The sequence below is a fragment of the Bidens hawaiensis genome, unplaced genomic scaffold (genome assembly GCF_021521415.1).
Source record: "Bidens hawaiensis isolate Kalapana, Puna unplaced genomic scaffold, B.hawaiensis_p1.1 tig00024027_1, whole genome shotgun sequence".
Taxonomy (NCBI): Eukaryota; Viridiplantae; Streptophyta; class Magnoliopsida; order Asterales; family Asteraceae; genus Bidens; species Bidens hawaiensis.
In genome coordinates, this window is record NW_027493788.1 from 52,083 (window position 1) to 64,271 (window position 12,189).

Sequence of the window (12,189 nt, forward strand, 5' to 3'; positions counted from 1 at the left end):
TTAATTTGGTTTGAATCGGGTTGGGACGGGTTTGGTCGAAAGGGGTCAAGTCAGAACATATTTCGGGTTAAAACAGTGTCAGGCAGAAGGGTCACGGGTCAAGACGCGATCAATTTAACTTTACGTGCACATCGACACCTGATTGTGTGCCTACAGTTGTTGTGTGACGTGCTTACTAATAGCAGTTAAGTTTCCAATGCCACATTACGAGCATACTATCGACGGGCTACGCGCGCTCTATTGTGAAGTCACGTACATATTGAAACGATAACACCAGTTACACATTCGATGTCATGCTTCCATGCATACCTCACTGCATCGCGCGGACACTCGGTTAGTTAATATAATGAAAGTTATGTAAAAGCATACATATGGTGACTACTAAAAACAATGTAAGTCGAAAATTTTAACACATGACCTACATAGATCCTACAATCTGGATCCATATACTTAATTTTCGGGGTTATGCGTCATTTGATATCGGCTTATTAAAGCTCAAATCGAGTTGAGCTAGAAATCTATATTGAAACCAGTTTAGGGGGTGTTTGAGATTGCTTATTTTCATCAACTTATAACTTATTAACTGTTTAAAAGTAATAAGACGTTAGGCATTACTTTTATTTTGAGAGGAAAAGTTTCATAAGTTACACTTTTATAACTTATTAACTTAATGAAAGATTATAAGAAAGTAAAATAAGAAATCCCAAACACGTGTTCAGGAAATCCACTTGATACCTAACTTTACTAGATCATTGAGACTACATGATGTTATTAGTTAAATAAGGCCATGTGACGTCTAGTTTTTCACATGGATACATTGGGTTGTGTTACAAGCAATGGCGCTCCTCTCTCTTGTTACTATAATGCCGCTCGCAGGGGTTCTGGCTTATTTTAAAGCTGACATGGAATATGGCGTCTATTTGGAGACCACAACACAATCAAATATAACTTTTATATAAAATATTCGATTATGTAATTAAAAGAATAAGTAAAATAATATTACAAATACATTAATAAAATAAAAAGAATAATAAAAAAGTTAAGCTCAAGTATAAAAAGAACTACTTAGAATAAAATGAACTTGACTTGTCTGCTAAGATAAATCGGCTAAAAGAATTCTTTTAAAAAAATTATGAAAAAAATATTATAAGTCTAAATACATAGACTCTCTCAAATAGAGAACTACAAATATATTGAATTTCACATAAGCATGAGTGTTACTAGTTCTTAAATTTTGAGCATTTTGAATCGATATGATAATATTCGGAATTTTAGTTTTTGAATCAAATTCAAAATTGTGATTTTCAACTGACCCGAACAATTTACTTATTCTATATATACGATGTTTTTACAATTCTTTTTAGTAGTTTTCTTTGAATTCTAATTTCCCAGTTCAAACTGTTTTTCTAATAAAAATTCTATTTGAATTCAAATTCACTTTTAATCCATCTTAAAGGGAGTTTACCTTTAAATGAGTTGTTACTAAACAAATCTTACTACCATACTAAAGTAAAATAATGTGGACACGTGACATCTTTTTAAAGTGTTCACATAAAATGACACATAAGCTATTTCTAAAATTGAATTAATGTGATTAATTGCTACATTTATTATTATTTTTTTAAATCCTAAATTAAATTTTCATTATCTCTCATTTAACGTGATTTCCAAAAATAAAAAAAATGTTTAATGTTTATTTATTTATTACGTCTTTTAAACTAACTTTTCAAATACTTATTTCAAAATATTATTATTATAAAGATTCTTTTGATTTGCATAAAACAACTAACATGTGCCTAAACTGTTAAAAGTATCTTTTCGAGTGTGTGTACATCTAAATACCCAAAATTTTCCTTATGTGAAAATTTTGTTAAACTTGGTTTGACTCTTGATTTATTTTACCATTTCAAAACCTTAGTGTATGTTTGGTTGGAGGTAATGGAATAAAGAGGGAATGGAATGGAAGAAGGAATGGAATGGACAAGGGAATGAAATTGATCATTCCATTCATTTGTCTTGTTTGGTTAACCTATGGGAATGAAATGAATTATTACTTATTTTGTTTGGTATCCTAAAAAATTGTATGATTGAAATAGAAATAATAATAAAAACACTCATATCTTAAAATAATTTTTTTTACAAAAAAAAAATCGCAATGGCGATGGTGGTGGTGTTAGCTCCGGTGACGAAAATGGTGGTGGCAATGGGACGGTGGTGGGGGTGGCGGTGGTAGCATTGGTAGTGATGACGATGGTAGGGTGGCGGTGATGGTCAGGCGGCGGCGGTTACAATGTTTTCGGTGGTTACAGCGACAATGGTGGCGACGGCAGTGGCGGTGGTTGCGCTGGTGGTAAGGTGGTGGTGGCGGAGGCGGTGGTGGTGGCGATGGTGGCGGTGGCGGTGATGGCGATGGTAGTGGTAGTTGTTGTTAGGTGGTGATGGTGTTGTTGAGAAAGTGGGGTGAAAGAAGAATGGAATGAAAAAAAAGAAGGGGGATAGGAAGGAATGGTTTTGATGGAATGGGATTCCATGTGTAATGGATGATTCCATTCCATTGAGCAACCAAACACCACTTTTTTCATTCTTACGTAATGAATCATTCCATTCCCCCTATCATTCATGCATACCAAACGCTACCTTAAAGTTATCCTTTCATATTATTGAATAATTAATAAGGGAAAACCACATATGTTGTGTACAATGAGATATTTGAAGGTTTTATGAACATTTTTTGTATTTAATGTTTTTTCAAATTTATATATCTAACGATACTATTAAAGCAAGATGATTTTTTCACATGGCATTATTCAATGGCCTCCATATAGGATGACAAGTAGATACCATGTGAACGGTTTTCTATTTTATCAAGCTAATCAATCTAATCTAACTATACTATTAAAGCCACACAACTTGTTCAAATGACATTTAACTAGGCACTCCACATAGAATGCCAAGTAGATGCCGTGTCACTATTTCCTATTATGTTATGACTCATGACCCGGTTTCCTATTATAACCCATGACCCGTAATGCTTTATAAAATTTTGAAAAATAAATTATTGTGTGATACAGGTTTCGAACCCAAGACCTCATGTTTCAAACCAAATGTGCTTACCAACTCCATCAAATAGTGATTGTGTTTAATTTCTTAACTTAACATATATAAATGTGATTTCTTTTCAAGTATAAAACCAAAATTATATTTAATTGTTAACATTTCCATAATTCACAATATCACATTGTCTTCTCATATCTCTTTAACGCAACCATTTAAGATTGTTCATCGTTTCTCTCTTTATTTTAAAATAAAATATATTTTTGTTTATTTTCTTTTACAACAAAATCTTAGCCTTTGTAAATTTAGTTTTTAAATATGTGACAACTTTTTGTTATAAATATCATTTTTATATATGCAATATTTAATGTAACAATATCGGTATGAATGTTTTATTTTAAGATCATAAATAAAAATTAATATATGAAACAATTGAATTTACGTATTACATATAATAATATTTTATGTTTATTACATTTTTCACCCGTGTTGAACACGAGCTCTAACCTAGTTATGTTGTCATTTTAAAATCTCAACAAATAAGATATATAAATATTCTAGATGCATTAATAAATTTCTTTAAATATTCTATTAGTATGTTATAAGTTAACATTTGATTACGTTTAAATATAATGATCTTAACATTCCTCTTAATCTCACGACTCACTATCCAATGTTGTATTTAAAGAGGTTTTTAAAAAATTATGAATTGTAAAATTTTGTTTATCATTATTTAAATTATAAGGCACGTTATAATGTATATTATTAAATTTAACTTTTTTGTTGTATTTTTAAACTACTCGTGTATCATACAGGCTCTATCCTAATTTAGATAATAACATATGTAAAGAGTAAAGACTATGTACATGCATATAAAATGATAGAAATGGAGGAAATATATACAATCATGGTCAACACGATCTAAATAAACAAGAACACATAAACTTCTCAACATAGCAATGTAGCATACCACACAAACTTTATAAATAATGATTATTAAGCCCTAAACAAATCCCTATTGGTGTACACATCTTATCTCACACCTCGATCAAAAGCAGCGGAACATGCTGGGGCGCGATGTGATTGTTTCAATGCACACAACACTATTAAAGTGTCCATATTTAAACAACAAATTCATTTCATTTAACATAAAACACAACACAACTTGTTCATACAAATACAACAAAATACAAGAAAAATAAATAATTCGTTTTACTAATAATCCTAACGGTCCAAAATGAAGATAACGTCTTCAATCTTCGATCAACCAATAATCAAACCTGTAACGTTGCATAAAATATATTTTCTTAATGCGAATGCTGGTGAGCAATTCCATGATTTTTGTGTATATATAATATGAGGCAAAATCCACAACTCTTATGCGAAATCGTAAATAATAACAACAATTACGGTATATAAATTATAAATAAATAAGGCTCCTTTCTAATATGTAAAAATATCAAATTACAAGGAGGAGTGTATGATCATACTTATTGAGAATGAGGATGAGTCTAACCAACAAAAGCAATAAACATTTAGCAATTAATCATATGAGGTATATAACACATAATCAAGCAATTATTCTAAGTAACACATAAACTAGAGTTTGCGGTTTGAGAATTCGAGTCTTAAATCATTTTGTTTAAGTAAGTATGCAAGCTACCCCCAAAGTATAGAAACGAAAATGGGGATGAAATTACCCATTTGGAAAATAGTGATGTCGGAGAAGAAAACTTTGAATAATAATAATAATAAAAATAATCTTCAAGAAAGCGAGCCAACAGTTTAACGTGCGTGTACTAGATTGAAAGACCTTGAGTTAATAATGAGTCTTGAATATGAGATATAAATGATATAAAAGCTCATAAAAACAAGGCTTGGGTTTTCGGGAGTTTAAGTTATATTTTACAAAATGCGGTTAAATAAAGTAAGCATAACATGAAATGGGTTTTACATGAAAGCGAGTCTTTGATGTTTAGTTTTACTCAACCTTTGTTAAGTTTTACATAGGTGAGTTGGTTTAGTGCTAGTGTGCACGATCCCGTTAATGTAAGCATCAAGATCCGACTTTTAAGATTTGTTCGGCTTAGTCGGCTCGGGACTTGATAAAGTAGCAAATCCACATCCAACTTACCAAACATTTTAAATATATGAATAACTTCAATAAAATCAGTAGCTTAAACAAGTTTGAGGATTTTTATCAATTAAAATCCCAAACTCGGGTTTAAGCGAGTGTAAGTCGGCCCGATCTCGGTATAAAACCAAGTTTGGTTCCGACATACCCTAATATTAGAAATATAAATAACATAAAGTGCAACATGAGTTAAAAAGGTTTGGAAAGATTTTTGGTGGTTTGAATGGTGACTAGCTCATTAAGACGAGTAGTTCGACTTTTACTCGGTTTTTACCCGAAACTTGGGTTTAAGCCAAGATTTGTTCTAACACTTCCAAATCTTAAGTAAACATGAGTAATATAAAATAAAACATAACAAAAAAAATATAATTTTCACTTTTGGTGGTTTGAACATTAACTAACTTGTTAAAACAAATGTTCAGTTTTACTCGGTTTATATCTGAAACTTGGGTTTAAGACAAAGTTTGTTCTAAACTTCCATATCAACCATATATGACTAAAATATGAAGAAAAACTCAGGTCTAAAGTGTTTGATGCAATATAGTTGCTTAAAAGTTATTTAAAGTGCTTAAACGAGTATTCGGTTTTGGTTTGGTCCTTAACTCGTTATGAGATCGAGGATGGTTACCGCATGTCCAACAACATAGAACTAAAATATAAAGTAAAACTTATATCTATAATGTTTTCATACAACATCATTGTTTAAAAGCTGATTAAAGTGTTTAAACGAGTGTTCGGTTTTGGTTCGGTCCTAGACTCGGTATGAGACCGAGGATGGTTACCACATCCAAAACTATAGAACTAAAATAAAGTATAAGTTCCAGATCTAAACTCAAACAAGAAAGTTAAGCGAGTAAACTTTCAGAAAATTACCCAAACGGGCCTAAAATGTATAAATACGTGTTTGAAGGTCCAAAAACCTTAAACAAAGATCAAAATGGTTTTCTTAACATAAATTAACTTAGAACAACTGAAAATAACAAAAACATATACCCGTAACGGATTGAAATGCGAGATTCGGTTCCGTCGACTTTTAAAGTCGAACTTAAGCGAAACTAGGTAGGAACAACTTGCAAGTTCAAACAATTTGGGAGAGAAGAATGAAAATGTGCAGCGAAAAATGGCTAAGATGGGTGGGTATTTATGGGAAAAGATTAGGATTTGAAGGATTGGGTAAAAGCTTTATCCAATGGATAACCGGTACACTATGATGCTTTATTTTAAAATGAGTTTTGATTTAAATAAACTATGTACAGGGATAAAAACAAGTTTGGAGGGTTTTAGAGTAATTATGGGTTGAGTCTTGGTTGGTTTGGATGATTACAACACGAGTTCAGGTCTTAAACGAGCTTAAATGAACCAAAAACGTTAAAAAAAAACTATTTGTTTGCTAAACTGCACTGGGCTGCTGCTGCATAGTGGGTTGAGACCAGCCTTACGCGCCACGTGAGGTGTGGCTCTCGGCCAAACTTTGCTTTTTGGCAATTTTAGTCCTTGCAGTTCGTTTTAGGTTATTTTGAGCACAAAATAAGCATTTTAAACACTGTTAAAGACTTTGGAACGAAATGTAAAGTATGAAACATGATTATAACATAAAATTCATTGTTTTATTAATATCCAATGACCCAAAAGCCAAAACGGGTCCGGTTTACAATACAAAACAAGTACACGTGCAAACCGGAAATGGCGAATGTCACATCTTACTAATCTATTAAAGCAACACAATGATTCCACATGTCATTCAACTCGGCCATCCATCTAGGTTGCCACTTCATCAATTTTCCTAAAATACAATTTCCACCTAATTGTCTTTTAAGTTTATTTAAAATTTGTCAAAATATCCAAAGAAACGCGGACCTGGATTTTTTTTATAACCCATATTAGACCACTAATTATTTTCAGACCCATTTCCTTTTCTAATTCCATCTCCATCAACCCTAATCTCACACACACTCTGGTTTCCATCTTTGATGGTCTGAGTCGCTTATCATCTCAATCGCAAACACGGTAATGCTGAACCTACATTTTAATTTTATGTGATAATGACTTTAAATCCATCAACATGTTTCTGATTATTTAGGGTTTGTATATTCTATTGTTTAAATCTTAAGTAGAAGGAATATTGATTCGAAACGGGTGATTGTTGATATTATTATTATTATTATTATTATTATTTATCAAATTATACTATTTCGTGTACATGAAGATTACTCTAAATCCAAAAATCTGTTCATCACAATTTAGGGTTTGTAGATTCAATCAATTTAAGGTTTAAAGTATGTCTCTTTCAAGGATTCTGTGTGTTAGTGCTTCAGGTATATGGTGTCTAAGATGAAGTATATCTTGACATCGATTAGTAACGCTTTGTGAGTTTTTGTTATATCGATGATTTGGTTATCCCGTAATTGTTTATTTAGGGTTTAGATTGAATTTGAATTCAAAGTTCAAATTAAGTCAATTTTTTATTTAGGTAACATTAACAAAAAATTTGAATACTGACACTAATAATAACATTAAATATTCAATATTTTTTTTAATTCAAATAAGTTGAATTCAAATCAATTCTTAACCATGAGACTTGTTATCAAATTAATGTAATTGTAAAACAAATAATGGTTGCTAAATTTAAAATACATTTTGCCTTAATTTGTGCATATCTACCTATACTAATAAAAGAAAACAATTCGGTACACATGGCTTCATGAGGTTAATTCTCACTATTAAATTCCCTCCCAAATCACTTATCTATATCGATGGAAAAAAATTATCTTGGTTCAACATATAGCATTGATTATAAATTTAACATACCATATTAATTGGTTAATCTCTATTGATTAAATTATTAATGCCATAAATTATATTATAAACATCCTTAATATAAAAAATATTAATATAATAATTACGTGTCATAAAGATATTTTATTTAAATTTAAATGTATATAAAAGATTTTATGCTTAAAGAGTAACTAACATTCAATTTTTGAGACATCTTCATATTAAGGAAAATTATAATAATTTTTTATTATTTTTTTAAAAATATTCAATGTTTAATAAGTCTTAAAATCATAGACAAATTTTTTATTTTTTATATTTATTATAAGACTATTGTGACAATTGAACATTATTGTGTTTATAAGGACATCATGAAAGTTGTTTAAAAAGAAAATTCTGGTGGCTTTATTTGTCTATGGCCGGGTATGGAGTGTAAAACTTTTTTGTGAAATACTTTAACTACATCTTTCAGATCTAAATGCCTCATTGTTTTAGCTGTTGCTTCCACTGGCATTGCTTCATTATTGATATCGATGGTAGAACAACCCGTTCTCGATTTAAAATTCAAATACATTTGACGATATAATGTGACTATATTTGTAATACATTCTTTTACATGATACAAAGAGATTTGATTATCTTTGTTTTTATTTGTATTAAATTATTCATTATAATTTATATATTAACCTTATTCCGTATAATACACAGGTTTCTAAAACTAGTTAAATTTATAAGAACATATAATATTTGATGCCTAACTATTTTTTCAAATAAAAAATAAAATATATATCAAACTTAAATAAACCCAAGTAAAGAGCAAGACTATGTGTTTTCATTAAATTTATCATCTGAATTCATCCAATAATATTTTGTCTTGCAGTGTTGACTGGACACTAACTAGACATTCGCTGAAGTCACCGCTAAATCCGTATGAGCTTGTTGTGATTCAGACGAATAGTGGCTTCAGCGGATTTTCAGATTTTTTTTTCTTTTCTTTTGTTTTCATAGATATGAAATAACAATATAAAATAAAAATTAAATTTTCTAATAAAAGAAAATAATGCATAAATAAAATTTTTAATTATTAAACCATCTAAAACAAAATTGGGCCAAGCAATACAAAATAACTTAATAAATTAAGCCAACTAATACAAAATAACTTAATAAATTGGCCAACAAATAAGAAATAACATGTATGCTATTTAGTTATGCCAGGGAATTGTCTATAAAAATAAAGTCCAGTAAAACAAATCAGGTCACAACTTGTTGCCTTCTTCTTCATCGTGATGTCCTGCTACAGCAATATGCTTTCTGCCCTTCTTCTAAACAAGCCATCTCTCAAAAGGGCAAGATCCAACCTCTTTCACGAATCACAAGACCCAAGGGCTCGAGCCTCCCATCGCGTTGCAGTGTGCGCTACTGACGTGGCTCACGCCACCCTTGTCGCAGCTCTCATCACGGACCACAAACAGGTAGTTTAAGAGACGATCACTACATTCTAACAAATGAAATGTTGTCTTGTTTTTAATCCATCCAAAAGTTGGTTTTCATGATGTTTTCATACATACATATATATATATATATATGTATATATACATATATATATATATATACATATGTATATATATATATACATATGTATATATATATATACATATGTATATATATATACATATGTATACATATATACATATGTATATATATATACATATGTATACATATATATATGTATGTATACATATATATATATATATATATATATATATTGCATTCATGTTAACGCTATTGAAAACTTGTGCATTTGTGTTAACGTACTGAAAAGGGTGTTTTTTTTGTATTTTATCACTTCCCACTTACCATATTATCCAAAAAGATACCCGACACTATCGCTTGGTTGAGTTTTAGAAGTGTATATCCCCTCTCACTAAAGATACCTCTTGTCGAAGTTATTTGACCGAGCTTCCGCGTAGGAAATGATAATTAAACCAAAGTTAAGTATCACATGTGGACGAACAACCTTGATGGAAGTGTTGAAGATTCACATAAAGGTTTTGCATCGGATGACTTGTATGTTATAAATGTTATATTGCATGTCTAAGCTTGCAATTCATCTAACATGCTTTAACTTCAACATATAAATCGATCGTAAAAATCAGGATTTCAAGGATTGTAAAGGCAAAGTCGAGTAATTCAAAACCATATATGGGAAGATGTGTGTTCAATTTAAATATTAGTGTATGTAGAATGATTTGTGTTGTTGAATGTAAGCCATTGAATGCCCATTTGGTAATTTGGAATTACTTGTTGCAAGGATAGAACTTATTGCGTATGCTGTGAAAGTCTATTTAAGTGACCAGGTCACAAAGTTATTATGTGTCACACCTCAACCTAAGGCGGAAATTCCAGGGCGTGAGCATAATTGTTCACATCTCGAAGATACTATCATGAATATAAATGACAATATCTATTTAATTATTTTATTCAATGAGTACACACCATTTTACAAATATAACAAAACAATTCAAATAAGTAAATATGATCTAAGATAAACTTAAATAATGATTGTCTTCATTAAATCCTAAGGTCTTTTTTAGGTGTCCTTTTCACGTCAAAATTCAATTCAAAAGCAACCTGCATATGTGTAGAAAATAACAGAGTTTGTTAACAACACATGTTGAGTGAGATGATCACCAATTTTGACACTTACAATAATGTGTATATAATATATGATAAATGTTAAATGCGCAAACAAACATATGTGGGTAGTAATCAATCAAACCATAACAAACCATATACAAACCATAGACATGCTAGTGTGCCATTAAACCGTTGCCATGCGAACGGGCATTGGTTACAATGACTGAGATTGTCGATTTACAATCGCCAAGCGAATCGGGCTCAGGTTACTACGATAGCCATATGATCATACTATAATAAGAATATGTTTGACCTCTCCGAATGCGATAAAGTAAATAATTAAACAAGAAGCAATTAGCATTTAATTGAAATACACATAATAATTATGTTTGCGAGTTTGTGTATATGTATGATATAAAAATATAATAAGTACGTATATGTCCCCAAAATGTTTTAAAAATAGTAGATATAGGGGAATGACCAAGATCACCTTAAACCGAAGGCAAGTGTATAATGATAACGATAAACGAGTTAATAATTAAGCGAGTTCTCCACTAACGCGTCGAATGAAACAAACTAACTGAACCTGAAACTTTGAGATATGAAAATATAAGTAAAAGCGAACTCGTTTCCGCTGGAATCGTTCCAAACGGATATTTGGAACTCTAGTTATGTTAAATTAAAGATTTAAGCGAGTCGGTACTAACCAGAATCCGAGCAGCGAGTCGGAAGTCGGGTTTTGGCCAGTAGCCTTAAAATTTCGTTACGAGAATAAAATCTTCTGGACCGAACGTTGGTTCCTACCAGAAGTATGAGAAAATGAATGGTCAAACTTGTTGACTATTTTACCCTTTAACGGGTTTTCAACGAATTGACCTGTCAACACCCGTCAATCATGGAAATTGATTGATGGTTATTGACTAGGGAATATATATGAACGATTTCACAGAAGAAAACTTACCTGGATAATGCTTGAATCGATGAGAAACGGAAGTCAAAGGTTGATGTGCAAGCAAAGTCAACCGTTTATGATTGTATCTTCAACAATAATGCAACAACCGAAGAGTTTTATAAGGGGTAGAGGAGAGTGACGGCCGGAGATGCTCTATTAGGGTTAGAGTAAAGTTTGTGGTAGGTTATAATGAGATGTTTATATAGGATTTACTACCCATTATGGTTAATTTACTCGTTTAAGCAACCGAATATGAAATTAATGACTAAATCAATGAAATAACCAGAAGATTTCGTGCTTAATCAAGAGGTTATGAATATGGACATGTATTTTAGTTATATTCCTTTTCTTGGACCTTAATTCACTTGATTTATGCCAAATATAAGTGATTTACATGCTAAAAACGAACTAGGAAGCAAATAACGAAAAACAAACTGATCAGATGGCTCACAGCGCCGCGTGACCACAAGTAGGTGGTCTCGTCGCGTGGCGCCCTGACCCTAGGGGTGAGAAATTTCATTTTTTGACAAGTTAGGCTCTTGTAGTTTGAAAATTGGCTAAATATTGAACATTTTATGATTAAAATAAGAAATGAACATGGAAGGTATAAGGGGTATAAAATGAATATGTAAATCTTTAA